The following is an 11,920-nucleotide window of genomic DNA, read 5'->3' as shown; positions in this document are numbered from 1 at the left end:
CGCCGCCTGGCGACTGGTCGGTGATGTTCTTCGTATCTTTCTCTTCAGGCGTCGGCTTGACACCACGGTAAAATCGCTGTCCGAGCCCATCTCATCAGTAGAGGAGCCATCAGATGACTCAATCGGGACCATGCTGGGGTCGAAGCGGTCACTCACGTCACCGGCATAATGAACTGGCCGTTCAGGACAAAACTGCTGGGCGGGGTTTGGGTCCCCCATTGCAGAGGACGACGTCCCCCAGTTTTCTTGTCACTGATTGCAGAGATCACAGAAAATAAAATAGAAAATGCAGAGAGCTCGAAGCTGAAGCTGCTCGCTATGATCACTTCTTCTTCTTCCCTCAACCAAGGCCGAAGCAACTTCATAAGTTCCTTTAATCCGGTAATGTTCGGGAGGGTTCGTATTTTATTGAAGTAATAAGGAACAAAGTAGGTGCGGGTTCTTTTGCCATAAGTGGTGAAGATGCGGGGTATGACATACTTTTCCGAATGACGGAGAGGCTGTGCTTTAATGTGGCAGATTTTAAAGGAGCGGGGAAAGAAATGCTTGTATAATATGTCAAAGATAAATTGCTTGTGTACAAGTAGCATGTGAAAATATTCCATACTGTCTCTGGCTGACTTATCATGCTGGTTGGTTCCGTAGGAGAGATTCGTTGCTATCCTGTGCACTATGTTGCTTAGTGTGTTTAATTTATATAAAGATGCGGTTCCGTAAATTGTTATTCGCTATCGTAATATGGGCTCTCCCAATCCCTTATATACCATTTTTCTAACCGATATATCACAAATAGATCGTAGAGCATATATATTAACACACACAAGGCGTAAGCGCTTGGCTAACTCTCCAATATATAAGTTCCACGACAGTGTTTCGTCAAATGTGATACCAAGATATTTAAAATTGGATTTAAGTTCCAAAGGTGGGCATTGACAGCATGTACAGTTCCTCTCATGAAGGTATATATTTGATAATGTTCTGAACACTTTATACGGGCTATGAAAACAAAGTAGGCAGGTTTTTGTAGTATTAGTAAAAATCTGATTAGCGTTTAACCATTCTATCAAAAGATGCACATCCTGTTGCATCCTGTCGGAGGCTTCTTCTTACGTTTCACTTGGTATCGCGAGAGCAGTGTCATCCGCTTATAAAAAGAGTTGTGAGTCCAATGGAAGACAGGTCATATCATTGACGTAAATATTAAATAACAAGAGTCCTAAAATTGAGCCCTGAGGAACACCTGTCGAAACGTTCAACGTTGAGCTGTACAATCAGCCTAGTTGGACACACTGGGTTCGATCAGCAAAATAACTTTGAGAGAACGACATGTAGGGACGTCTAAAACCAATATTGTCCAGTTTATCTAATACTATATTGTGATTGATATTATCAAAGGCTTTTTGCAAATCAATAAAAAGTGCAAGGACAATGTTATTGTTATCCATTTCTTTGTAGACTAGGCCACGAAAATCCTCTAGTAGATTTACCATATTCTTGCCTTTGCGGAAACCATACTGGGCTGCATTCAGTAGATGGCACTCCAGTCATAAAACTTAATTAGTTTTATGACTGGAATTCCCTGTTGCAGCACAATCACCTATAGGCTTACGAATTGCTCGTGGAGCAACGAAAATCAATTTACAATAACTCGAAAACTAAGGTGAGGATGAAACGGCGAAATCCGGCAAGTCCTTGGATAAACAAGGAAATTATTGAGCTGTCCTACATCAAGAGTAAATTATAAGAAGGCGCAATGAGAACTCTCATGACTTTATACTAAGAGAAGAATTGAGGTAACTGCGAAATAACATTAGAGCAAAAATACGACTGGCTGATTTAGCATCGCCGTTGAATATCCCTCCTTTGTTTCAATGAACGACGGTGAATTTATGTGCCTAATTGTTTCAGAACAGTGCCTCCTCATTATGTATAACCGAAGGCTTCAGCTAACCGATGTTAGCGGCGCCTTCACTCGGTGCCCTTTGAAAGCAGAATGCCGCCGCGAATAAGAAGGAAGTGGCTTTAACTCTTGATCGGCACTTATGAAAACAGTGTTCTTAATTTACAAAATACTGTGAGGGTGTGTTGTGTGTGAAAATATTATTTACTTGGCACTTGATACTTCTTGTTGTTAATTTTCACGTTCTGAGTATAAAATACCAACTAAAGTTGCCAGACAATATGTACACCTAATATATTGTTTTGCATTTTTTTTTTCAGGAATCTTGCTTATATTACATTTTATTGGAGAGGTTTTTTGGCCACCTATAAAACAAAATGTGCTATCGAAAATGGAGAATTTCTCCTGTCGTATGAGAAGCATACAGGCGGTGATGTAGAACGTTCTGGCATTAAACTTTCCCTGGGCGAATACTTTTCAATGGCTGTGCGGGTTTATAACGACTCACATTTCGCGGTAAGTCTTATGTTGCTGTGAAGTAGGTACAAGGAAAGCGGTTGCTTTAGTTGTGGTTTACGTGCACCTGGCATATCTTGAACAATGCAATGCAATCGTAAGTGATTCAATTTGAACATAATAGTTCATATCTCTGAGCAGCTGCGCTGTATAACCGTAGTCGGGATAATCTATCTTACAACTGATGCCGACTAATTCTCATAAGTGTGATGTCACTCTCTTATAAGAGTTGCACGAACGTAAGGGCTGTTTAGGTATGAATAAACGACAAAGGCGCTTGGACAAAGACGCGATCATTTATAGACAGTGTTAATTCTCGCAAAGAAAAATGACCAACCCTTCTCCTACCGGTAGATGGGGGTAAACGAAGCTTGTCCTGAGTGCACCTGACCTTCGTCACGGCTAAGTAACTCACAGGTAATGGTGCCAGATTGATTCGGCCTACAGCTCGCTCAACTCAGGATCTTCTCGTTGCTGTCAGATTGCTTCGGCTCGGACGGCTCTGAAGGCTGGATCGACGCGCCGACGACGATCGCTTACGTGGGCCAGTTCTTGCCGCCACTCGTCGAAGCCTGCCCATTCCTCGTGGGAACGGGAAACACATGGCCGTCCCGTTCGTTTTCCGAAACTGAATTCAACGGAAGCGAAGCCCGAGCAGTGCAAGCAAAGCCCTTTCGTGCCCTATTCCTACCCGGAGGAAACAAAACGGCTCTGATTGGTTGCGCGCGTGGCGTGAGCGCGCGCCTATGCAGCTGTAATTCTTTCTAACGACTCACACACCGGTGCCGGCGCAGCTGCCAACTCATTGAACCGTCCTTTCCCGCAGCTACTCTGCTCTGGGAGCAACTTTTTTTGCGTGACCACGACACCACCACTTGTGAGCCAATACAAGCTTCGCTTGAAGAGAGGATTGTAATTATAACAAGCGAGAACGGAGACTAACACACGGTCATAGCATACAACCTAAGTGAACGGAACGCGATCACAATCACAGAACCACGCGAACTTGTTTATATACGACCCCTGAATGACAGGTAAAGTCAATCAGTCATAAGGACAGGCGAAACTGGGTTAAACTAGGCCGTTTGCATGGCGACTACGACGTAGCAGTTGCCGAGGATGCGCTAGCGGGCCAAGCGCAGAATCTTGTGCCAACGCCGGCATGATCACGTTTGCCGATGGCTGAAAGGCTTCTACGCCCTTCCGGAGAAACCGTCAGACACAGGTGCGTGGCCATCAGCAACGACCAGTGTGTGTCCGTGCATGCAACTCATGTCCGTGCACGCGAATGGCGAGCCACCTCCCTCCACCAGGTATAGCTATTGGCCGTCGTATATGCTTGTCCATGAAATGCCTTGATCTCTGGAACAGTAGGTCTCTCTTCTGCATCTGGCAAGCGGACTTTCTGCGCAGCCGGCCTCGTTGCACCAAGCGGCAACGATTTCTTGCAGCCCGTGAATCGAACCTTCCGCGCCCTTACGACCCCACATGCACATCTCAAGAAGACTGCAAAAAATGGCTGTGGCTTAGCTAACGTTAAGCCGAGGATGCGAAGCATACTAGCCTTTATTTTAGTTGTTGAACCACTGTTTAGCCTGGTGAACTGCTGTTGCTTGGCTATATTTGGTTCGGCTAGACGAAGAAACAACTCATGCGTTACTCTGCTTCGCCTTCAAGAGTGGAACGCGATAGCGTTCCCGTCGACCCGCCAAGGGGTGTAAGACAATGGGCTACGGCGCAGCGACTACGCGCCCCGCATTGGACGCGGTGAGCGTCGAGCAACGCAGCGTTCGGCGCGGCAACGAAATGTGCGCCTGAGCAAGCGACGCACGCCTGAGCCTTAGAAACAGCTCGTTTCTAAGGCAACACCGCATTCACTAGAGGCGCTTTTGTACCGTTTCGAAGCATCGTACTCGTGGCTCAGTGGTAGAGTCTCCGTCTCACACTCCAGAGACCCTGGTTCGATTCCCACCCAGCCCATCTTGCAAGAGTTGAGCCAAAGCCACCTAGAAACAAGCGCAGCTGGTTATATACCGCCGCGACGCCGCGAGCGACGGCGCGACTTGGAGCCCAGTTTCTCCTCTGTCGTGACGTCACGGTGTCACGTGGTCAGCCTTGAAGGCGACGCCGCGAGCGACGGCGCGAGTCGGAGCCCCGTTTCTCCTCTGTCGTGACGTCACGGTGTCACGTGGTATTGAAGGCGACACCGCCGCGCCTGAGGAGCTGGGTTGAGCTCTAGTAATATGCTTCGCATAAAAGCTTGTCTTTGCTGACAACCCAGGCTCGTTGCATCTTCCTACCACAACCTCCATCAGAGAGACAATAAGTTCTTGTTGTAGTTGCGGTGCAGAACCAGACATTGCGACAACTATGAAGCACCAATCCCACACGCGTGATTCTTCAATGTGTAGAAGTTGTTTACGTCAAAAAATACACAAAAACACATAAGTTGTGCAGAAAGAAATGTGCATTAGTATATAGGATTTTGGTTCATTCTCTAATTAGCCCTTTATCGCGCATTATGCTTCCCTTTCATCGCAAAACTTCACGTGAGTGGCACTGGGTACCTGAACTTAGTCTTTGGCAATGCATAAGCTTTTAGGATAAGATTAGACTCAACAGGTGCATTATTTCATAATAATCAGCCAAGTAAGCAGATCAGCATAATCTAGCGATGCAGAAAGTTCTGCGCCAGTCAGCTCGCAGAATGCACTTCCCGAGTAAAGAATTATGGCAATCCAGCTTTGGTCTTGATTGTCCCTTCAGATACCTGCCGAGCTGCTTGTTTTCAAACAGATAGCGCGTATCAACTGACGCTCAAATTGTGCAGCGCAAGCTGAAAAAAAATTGCGCGAGAAAAACCCGCGTTCCTATAGCCATCGAGCTCGTAAGCGTGCGTCAATATGTCTGTGAAAAATTAATGCATAAGTAATGCGCTTACTTAAAACGTAATATTTGAAAACAAGGACTTAAAAGGCCCTTAGCTCGGCGATAACTCGGTTTTCTCCCTCATTTCGCAAAATGCAGTTTTCCGGCGGTGTTATTTTGAGGTGTCGGCAAGCTTATGTTTTCACCCGGCAGCAATGCGGCCACAAGCTTTCAATCGTGGAGGTCAAGCCGCTAATGCTGAACACGTCGCTTAGCTAGGTGATGCATGTTTTGCGAGCAAAACTCGATACAAGCGAAGTGTACAACAAGTAGCAGCGCAGGCTCGCCTGCGCGCATGATGCACAATACATACTACAGAAGGGGAGACAAGCTGTGGCAGCAATATGCATTCATGGTGCCGTGACGTCACTGCGACTGCTCACTCGTGTAGCCGATGAAAATGCTGCCTGTTCGCATGCTTGACTTAGGGTGTGTCTTCCTCGCCCGCCGCGATATCGAGGCACCCTAGCCTAACTGCCGGCACCCAATCAGTTGACCTATTTGTTAAAAGGCAAGGCGAATTTCCAAAATACGATATCATATATAAAAATGAAGAAGCATGATGCCATGAATGAAAAATCGGAATTTGAAATCAATCCGACTATTGAGTGGGAAGAAGCTTCATTGCTCGACAAAAAAAGCTAACGATGTCAGCACTGCTACACGCACAGTTTATTACTTTAGATAGAGCTGGCTGAGACGGATGAAAAAATACTAACTTCAAACCTTTTTTACTGTATAGACCCCCAGCGCATGCACTAGCCCTGCGGGCAGTTGTCAGGAACGACACGCATACCTTTTCTTTCTTTATATAACAATTTTTTACGAGCAAGAATAAATACCTAGGCTCATTGAGGGCCGTAGAGTGGTAGTGTGAAGCCACAGATGAAGCGGAGGACGAAGGCGCCAGGAGGTGCAGAAGAGAATCACGCCCCGATGAAAGTACGAAGTAGCTAGACTCTAAGTCGCGTTGAGCGAAGCGGGGAAGAAGAGGCGAACCGCGCTGGGTTTACCTCCTCTGGCAATTGCTGCGGGTTATGTACGCGCTATGGAGGCACCGGGTTCGTCTTGTAATCGAGTTGCCGTGCGGAGCAGCAACGCAAGTAGCGGCCGGCCGCCCGCGACTCGACCAACCCCGAAGTCGTCGCCAAGAGCCAGACACGAACAAGTGCTGGCATGAGGGAGCGCGCAGCCAGCAGCGAGCAGAGTGACTTCAGTGCTGTCACGTCAGCGCAAACTGAGCGGCGGGAACAAAGCACGCAGAAAGGTACGAGCGATTCGCTGATCGCTTTCAAGATACGTCGCGCACCGCTGCGCAAAGTACGCAGTTGATACCTGGGCAGAAGTCGCCAACCCCCCCCCCCCCCCCCCGCTCCCTCTTGCGCCGCCTTCCCGCTTTCCTCCCTTCTGAGCGATTAGGCTCCCCGTCGCATGCTTTCATTCGCACATGCAGCATAAAGCGCGCAGCAACGGTGTTATCGCACTTGGACTTTATACGGAACATTGTGGCGAGCAAGACGGCAGAAATGCGCTGGGAGTGTTCGTATCATTGCTATCACGATTATTTAGGAATGGCACCCATACGCTTGCTCGTAACTAGCGTTCGCGAAGCGAAACGTCGGCGTAACTTTTCTGCCCAGAATATGTCGTGGCTGCACGACCAGTAACGCTGGTGGAGACAGTATTATATGTTTAAGCTGAAATGTTAAGGGGAATAAATTTCCCCGTAAAACACACTCAAAATGCTAAAAAAAAGCATTTTTTTCCCTTCTCAGCTGATGAGAACGGTACAGCAAAGCAACGTGTCCGCAAAGGGGTCAGCCCGCCGCACAGCACCATTTGCTGATATGCCCTACGAGCTACATGTTTCTATTTGAATAATACAAGAACTTCGCCCTCCGCCTCGAAAAAATATGAATACAAAGAAAACATTGGCAGCCGATTGTACGAAACCTCGCAACAAAACAATACGTGTTGCGTACCATAAATGATGAAGATCTTGTTCGAGTCAGGCATATTTATTCTTTAATTATTTAGTTCAATATTCTCAAGGCCGGAAGGCTCGACATAGAGAAGCTGGCGAGATTTCCTTTTCGTCTCTTTTTTTTTTCTTACACAAAAAGCTTCAGGCGGGGCTTTTCTTGGAGGTGACATCATCAGTAATTGAAGCCATGGAAGGAGCGATATGATCCCAGTCTTCACTGTTGCATCATATAAAGCAATTAGAAAAACTGTTGGTACGGTCGCAGCTACGGGAAGCATAGGTGGGCGGTAGAAGCAGCTGTTCTCTAACGAAAGCAGATAATAAAATAAATTTTAGTGTACAAACACAAGCGAGAGCATATATGGCGTGATTCGAGAGCAGATAGACCAAGCGTTGATTTTATACAAGCCCCACTAGCATCACGCGAGTAATAGCATAGAGCAGAATACAGACAACACGGTATTGGACACTGTCGAGAGCATGCGACAAAATATAGTGGCTGGCTCCCAGACAGAACTGGTATACTTTAGGATCGACCCACAACGGATTTAGAAAGTAAAAACTTCACATAGAGATACCGTTGGAGCAAGAAACTAAGTATATAGTTTCAGTGTGAATGTTGAAACTTAACACGCATATACCAAAAATGACGTGTGTGATGTGTACCCCGAGAAGAAGGGGGGTTAACCGAGGGGCCTGATTTTTTATCAGTCATATCATAAGGAGCCAACGAACACTGACACCAAGGACAACATAGGGGAAAATGCTTGCGCTTCATGAATGAAAATAAATATAAAATTTGGAAAGGAAAGTGCATGAAAAAACAACTTGTTGCAGGTGGGGAATGATCCCACAACCTTGGCACGCGAAGGTTGGGGGATCGTAGGAAGAAAGTAGAAAGTAGGAAATAGTAGAAAGTGGGGAGATAACAGACAACGCAGGCGTACACAGACAAGGTTCCCTGTCATGGTTAAGAAAGCTTGATGCTGGGAATTCCGTTTCTTTTTACTTTGTAAATGTAGGCAAGAGATTAGGCGAAATAACAAGAGTCTGGTGACGCAACCAATCGCACTGATTCAAAGAGGGAGCTCATAGCATCCGTTCACCCAGATGGCGCATATTCGACGCGTTTGCGCCGACGTCACATTCCTTACTGCATGTTGATCGTGGACCCCGATATAAAAAACTGGTGTTAAAAGAACGGCAACTACAACATTGCCGTCGTGTTCTACGTGCACACGGTGTTACGTTTGCTAAAAGTTTACCGTGGGAACAGTAGAACGGCGCGTCGTGTTTCCAGCGCCGCACTAGCTGGGTCGCTTGTGTGGCCCGTCCAATGCCGCGAACTTCGCCGATACATTCCGCCTGCGTTCCTCCTGTGCGCTGACCTGCTCGGACGCCCGCGAGGCGGATCGTGTCACAGAATTTGGTGTATGCTGAATACGCAGGAGCCGATCGCACTCTGCTTAGACGACGCGAAGTCTGTCGACTGCTGGCAACGGCTTGGCGGAGCAAAGATATTCCAAGTTGGCGACTACGGCCAAAAGCCGACGATACTGGCATGCTTTTGCCGATGTGAGTTCAGGTTTCCGCGTCACGCTCAAAACTCGGCTCTTAGGCTATCACATGTTTTTTTTTTTCCCGCGGCCTCATGTGTTGCGCTGGCGCAGTCATCGACGTTCTAAACACTGCACAGTCACCTTACCTGCGCAACCTTTTAAAAATGTACTGCAGTCGAATCATTTTGCAACAGGAGTCGCGTTCTTGGAGGGTCCATCTCAGTGCGTGCAGAATTCGCTGTTTGAGCAAAACCTCTCGAATTATCCAACACACCACGTACTACGCCACACGAAAGGGATAGTATTGCCTAGAGGGATTCGTCCGATTATCCCCGTATATCCCCATATGTCGCTATCTATACTCAATTGTATTCCTCACGATGGCAGACTTTATGCAGTAGTGCTAGTGAAAGCTTGGAGGAACACGAAACACGCGCATGCACGCCCAACTGTCGCGTAATACGGTTGCGTACGTCGACAACTCACCACTTTACCACTGAGCAGGCGTGTGCTGCTTCGAGAACAGCTTCCATTTGCTCGTCCAATCTGCCAATCCTAAGAGTGTTCTTAAAATACTTTGATTCATCAAGTGCCTCACCCTTTTTCACATATAAGATGTTCTTTTAGCTGCATCGTATATTCACATATTGATGTGGCAGATACCCTAATTCTAACCCTTTTTTAAATGTATTCGGTAAGGCGGCCGTTACTTCTACGTGAAATCAAAATGCTTAATTGAGTAATTAACATAATGCGTTTCATATACGTTTTCATTATTTACTTTACCACATATATTTTCATTACGAATTGCAGCTAGTGAGTATGCAAGGCATAACTTCGAACGGATTCTCAAGGCTCCACTAGTTTTGAGATACGAGCCATCAAATTTGCTGTGGTAATGCACCGTTTTTCCACTTACTTATTTAGGAAAACGGTGTTTTATACGTTCGAGCACGAAAGTAACCGGAATGCCAATGGGCTTCGTCGAAAGGTTGCAGAAATAGTATCTCGAAACTGGTGCACGCCTGAAAATTTCTTCAAAGTCAATATGCCTTGCATACTCACTAGCTACAATTCGCAGATTGAAATGTGTGCAGTATAATTATTTAAAAAAATAATTAGCACCAATATGTTAACTACTTAATTAGGCGTTTTGATTTCTCCGAGAGGTAATGGCCACCTGATCGAGTAATTTAGATCAACGGTTAGAATTGTGCCCCAGGCATCTTTCGTAATTGATGTAGCTAAACAAAAACGCTTTTCATTTAAAACCACAAAAAGAAAGTGCGGCATAAAGAAAGTCTTTTACGAATATAATGCTTGCTGCTTGTAAAGTTTCCAAACAATATAAAATGTTAACTCAAGCACGAAAATAACAGATGTGCTTAGCCACGGATAAAGTTCTTACCGTGCAGCAAGAGAGTGATGGCTAAGCAGTGCTACTGTGTCATACAATATGACTGGCATCAAATCAATATGTACGTATAATGCTCACCTTAGGCACCTATGCTCATTAGATATTTTCAAAGAGAACATTTATATGAAAGCAAATCGCTTATATTCGTGACAAGATAACCTAATTCGAGAGCAATCACAGACGTAGCTCATTCCGCACATTAACAATCTACGACACATTACTAATGTGCAAAAAGAATAAAGCTGTACTAAGAAATGTTCCCTTTCTCATCACCCGCCGTGGTTGCTCAGTGGCTATGGTGTTAGGCTGCTGAGCACGAGGTCGCGGGATCGAATCCCGGCCACGGCGGCCGCATTTCGATGGGGGCGAAATGCGAAAACACCCGTGTACTTAGATTTAGGTGCACGTTAAAGAACCCCAGGTGGTCAAAATTTCCGGAGTCCCCCACTACGGCGTGCCTCATAATCAGAAAGTGGTTTTGGCACGTAAAACCCCATATATTATTATTCCCTTTCTCATCATGACAGCGAAAAAAAATGATCAACTTCAGACCGTTTGATGATGTCACCATCATCTACACCTGTTCTCCTTTTATTCTTTTCCCCTGTATAAAAATCAAACTAAAAGACATGTTTTTGCCGCAATTGAACACTCACAAAAGGTTTTATGAGATTAGGATTCTTGCAGAAGTAGATTTCAAACAGCACGTGAGCTGATGGAAGCCTACTATACAAAAAAGAAAGGAACAAATTGCATTAGTGATACATCTATCGTGCTCTATAAATCAGAAACTAGATTGTTTGACCGCTGGGTAACGTAGATCTGTGAACAGCCATCGCATGCGTGTATGTATATCTTTATTCTTGGGTCACAACCCAAAATAAATCAGTTGGAAGTGCCGCCCGTGTTGTCTTTATGTGTCTTCCTTTTGGGAGTGTTCAATTGCTGCAAAAACATGTCTTTTAGCAAGCACCAACTAGGCCAACAAGCAGTTCTGTTGCAACGTAAAAAGCAGACTTTGCACGGGGTGTACATGACCAGTGAACTATTGTGAGCCTTATTCAGGGTCTTTGAGTTGGTTATGAGCTCGGTGTTTTTTATGTAGTAACAACCTAGCTAGCTAAGGCGCAGCCACATTTTAGGGAAATGAAAACGTGCATAGCATAACCTAAATAGGTGGCCAGTCCGTTTTTCATCTCAAAGTAAACCAAGATTATCAAGTGACAAAGCTTCGCAATGAGTTTAGCAATCTAACGTTTTGTGAAAATGTTGATGCAGTAATTGGTTTTGTGTTTTGCTTTCTTAATTAATACGTGCTTTAAAAGGCACAATGCAATGAAATGAAATACGGGCTCATATGGTGCGAGACAGGGCAGCACAAGAAACTGAGTAAACATTTTGATTTCATACCAAGCTAACAGATATTTCCTTCAGTGCAGCTTTGTGACTAATGCGCAATGTGTTCTGCATAAATCTCCAAGATTGGTGTGCTCTATTTATCACCTAACGACTAATTTAGTAACCAATCAAATGCCATCCCTGAGAACACTGCGAAAGAGAGCACTGAAATGTGCCGTCAATAGGCCACAGTGGCTCAGTTTCTCTGCCAAATGTAA

This window comes from Dermacentor variabilis, chromosome 2, assembly GCF_050947875.1.
Source record: "Dermacentor variabilis isolate Ectoservices chromosome 2, ASM5094787v1, whole genome shotgun sequence".
NCBI classification, from domain to species: Eukaryota; Metazoa; Arthropoda; class Arachnida; order Ixodida; family Ixodidae; genus Dermacentor; species Dermacentor variabilis.
The sequence above is the reverse complement of the archived record's forward strand: the minus strand, read 5'-3'. Positions refer to the sequence as shown.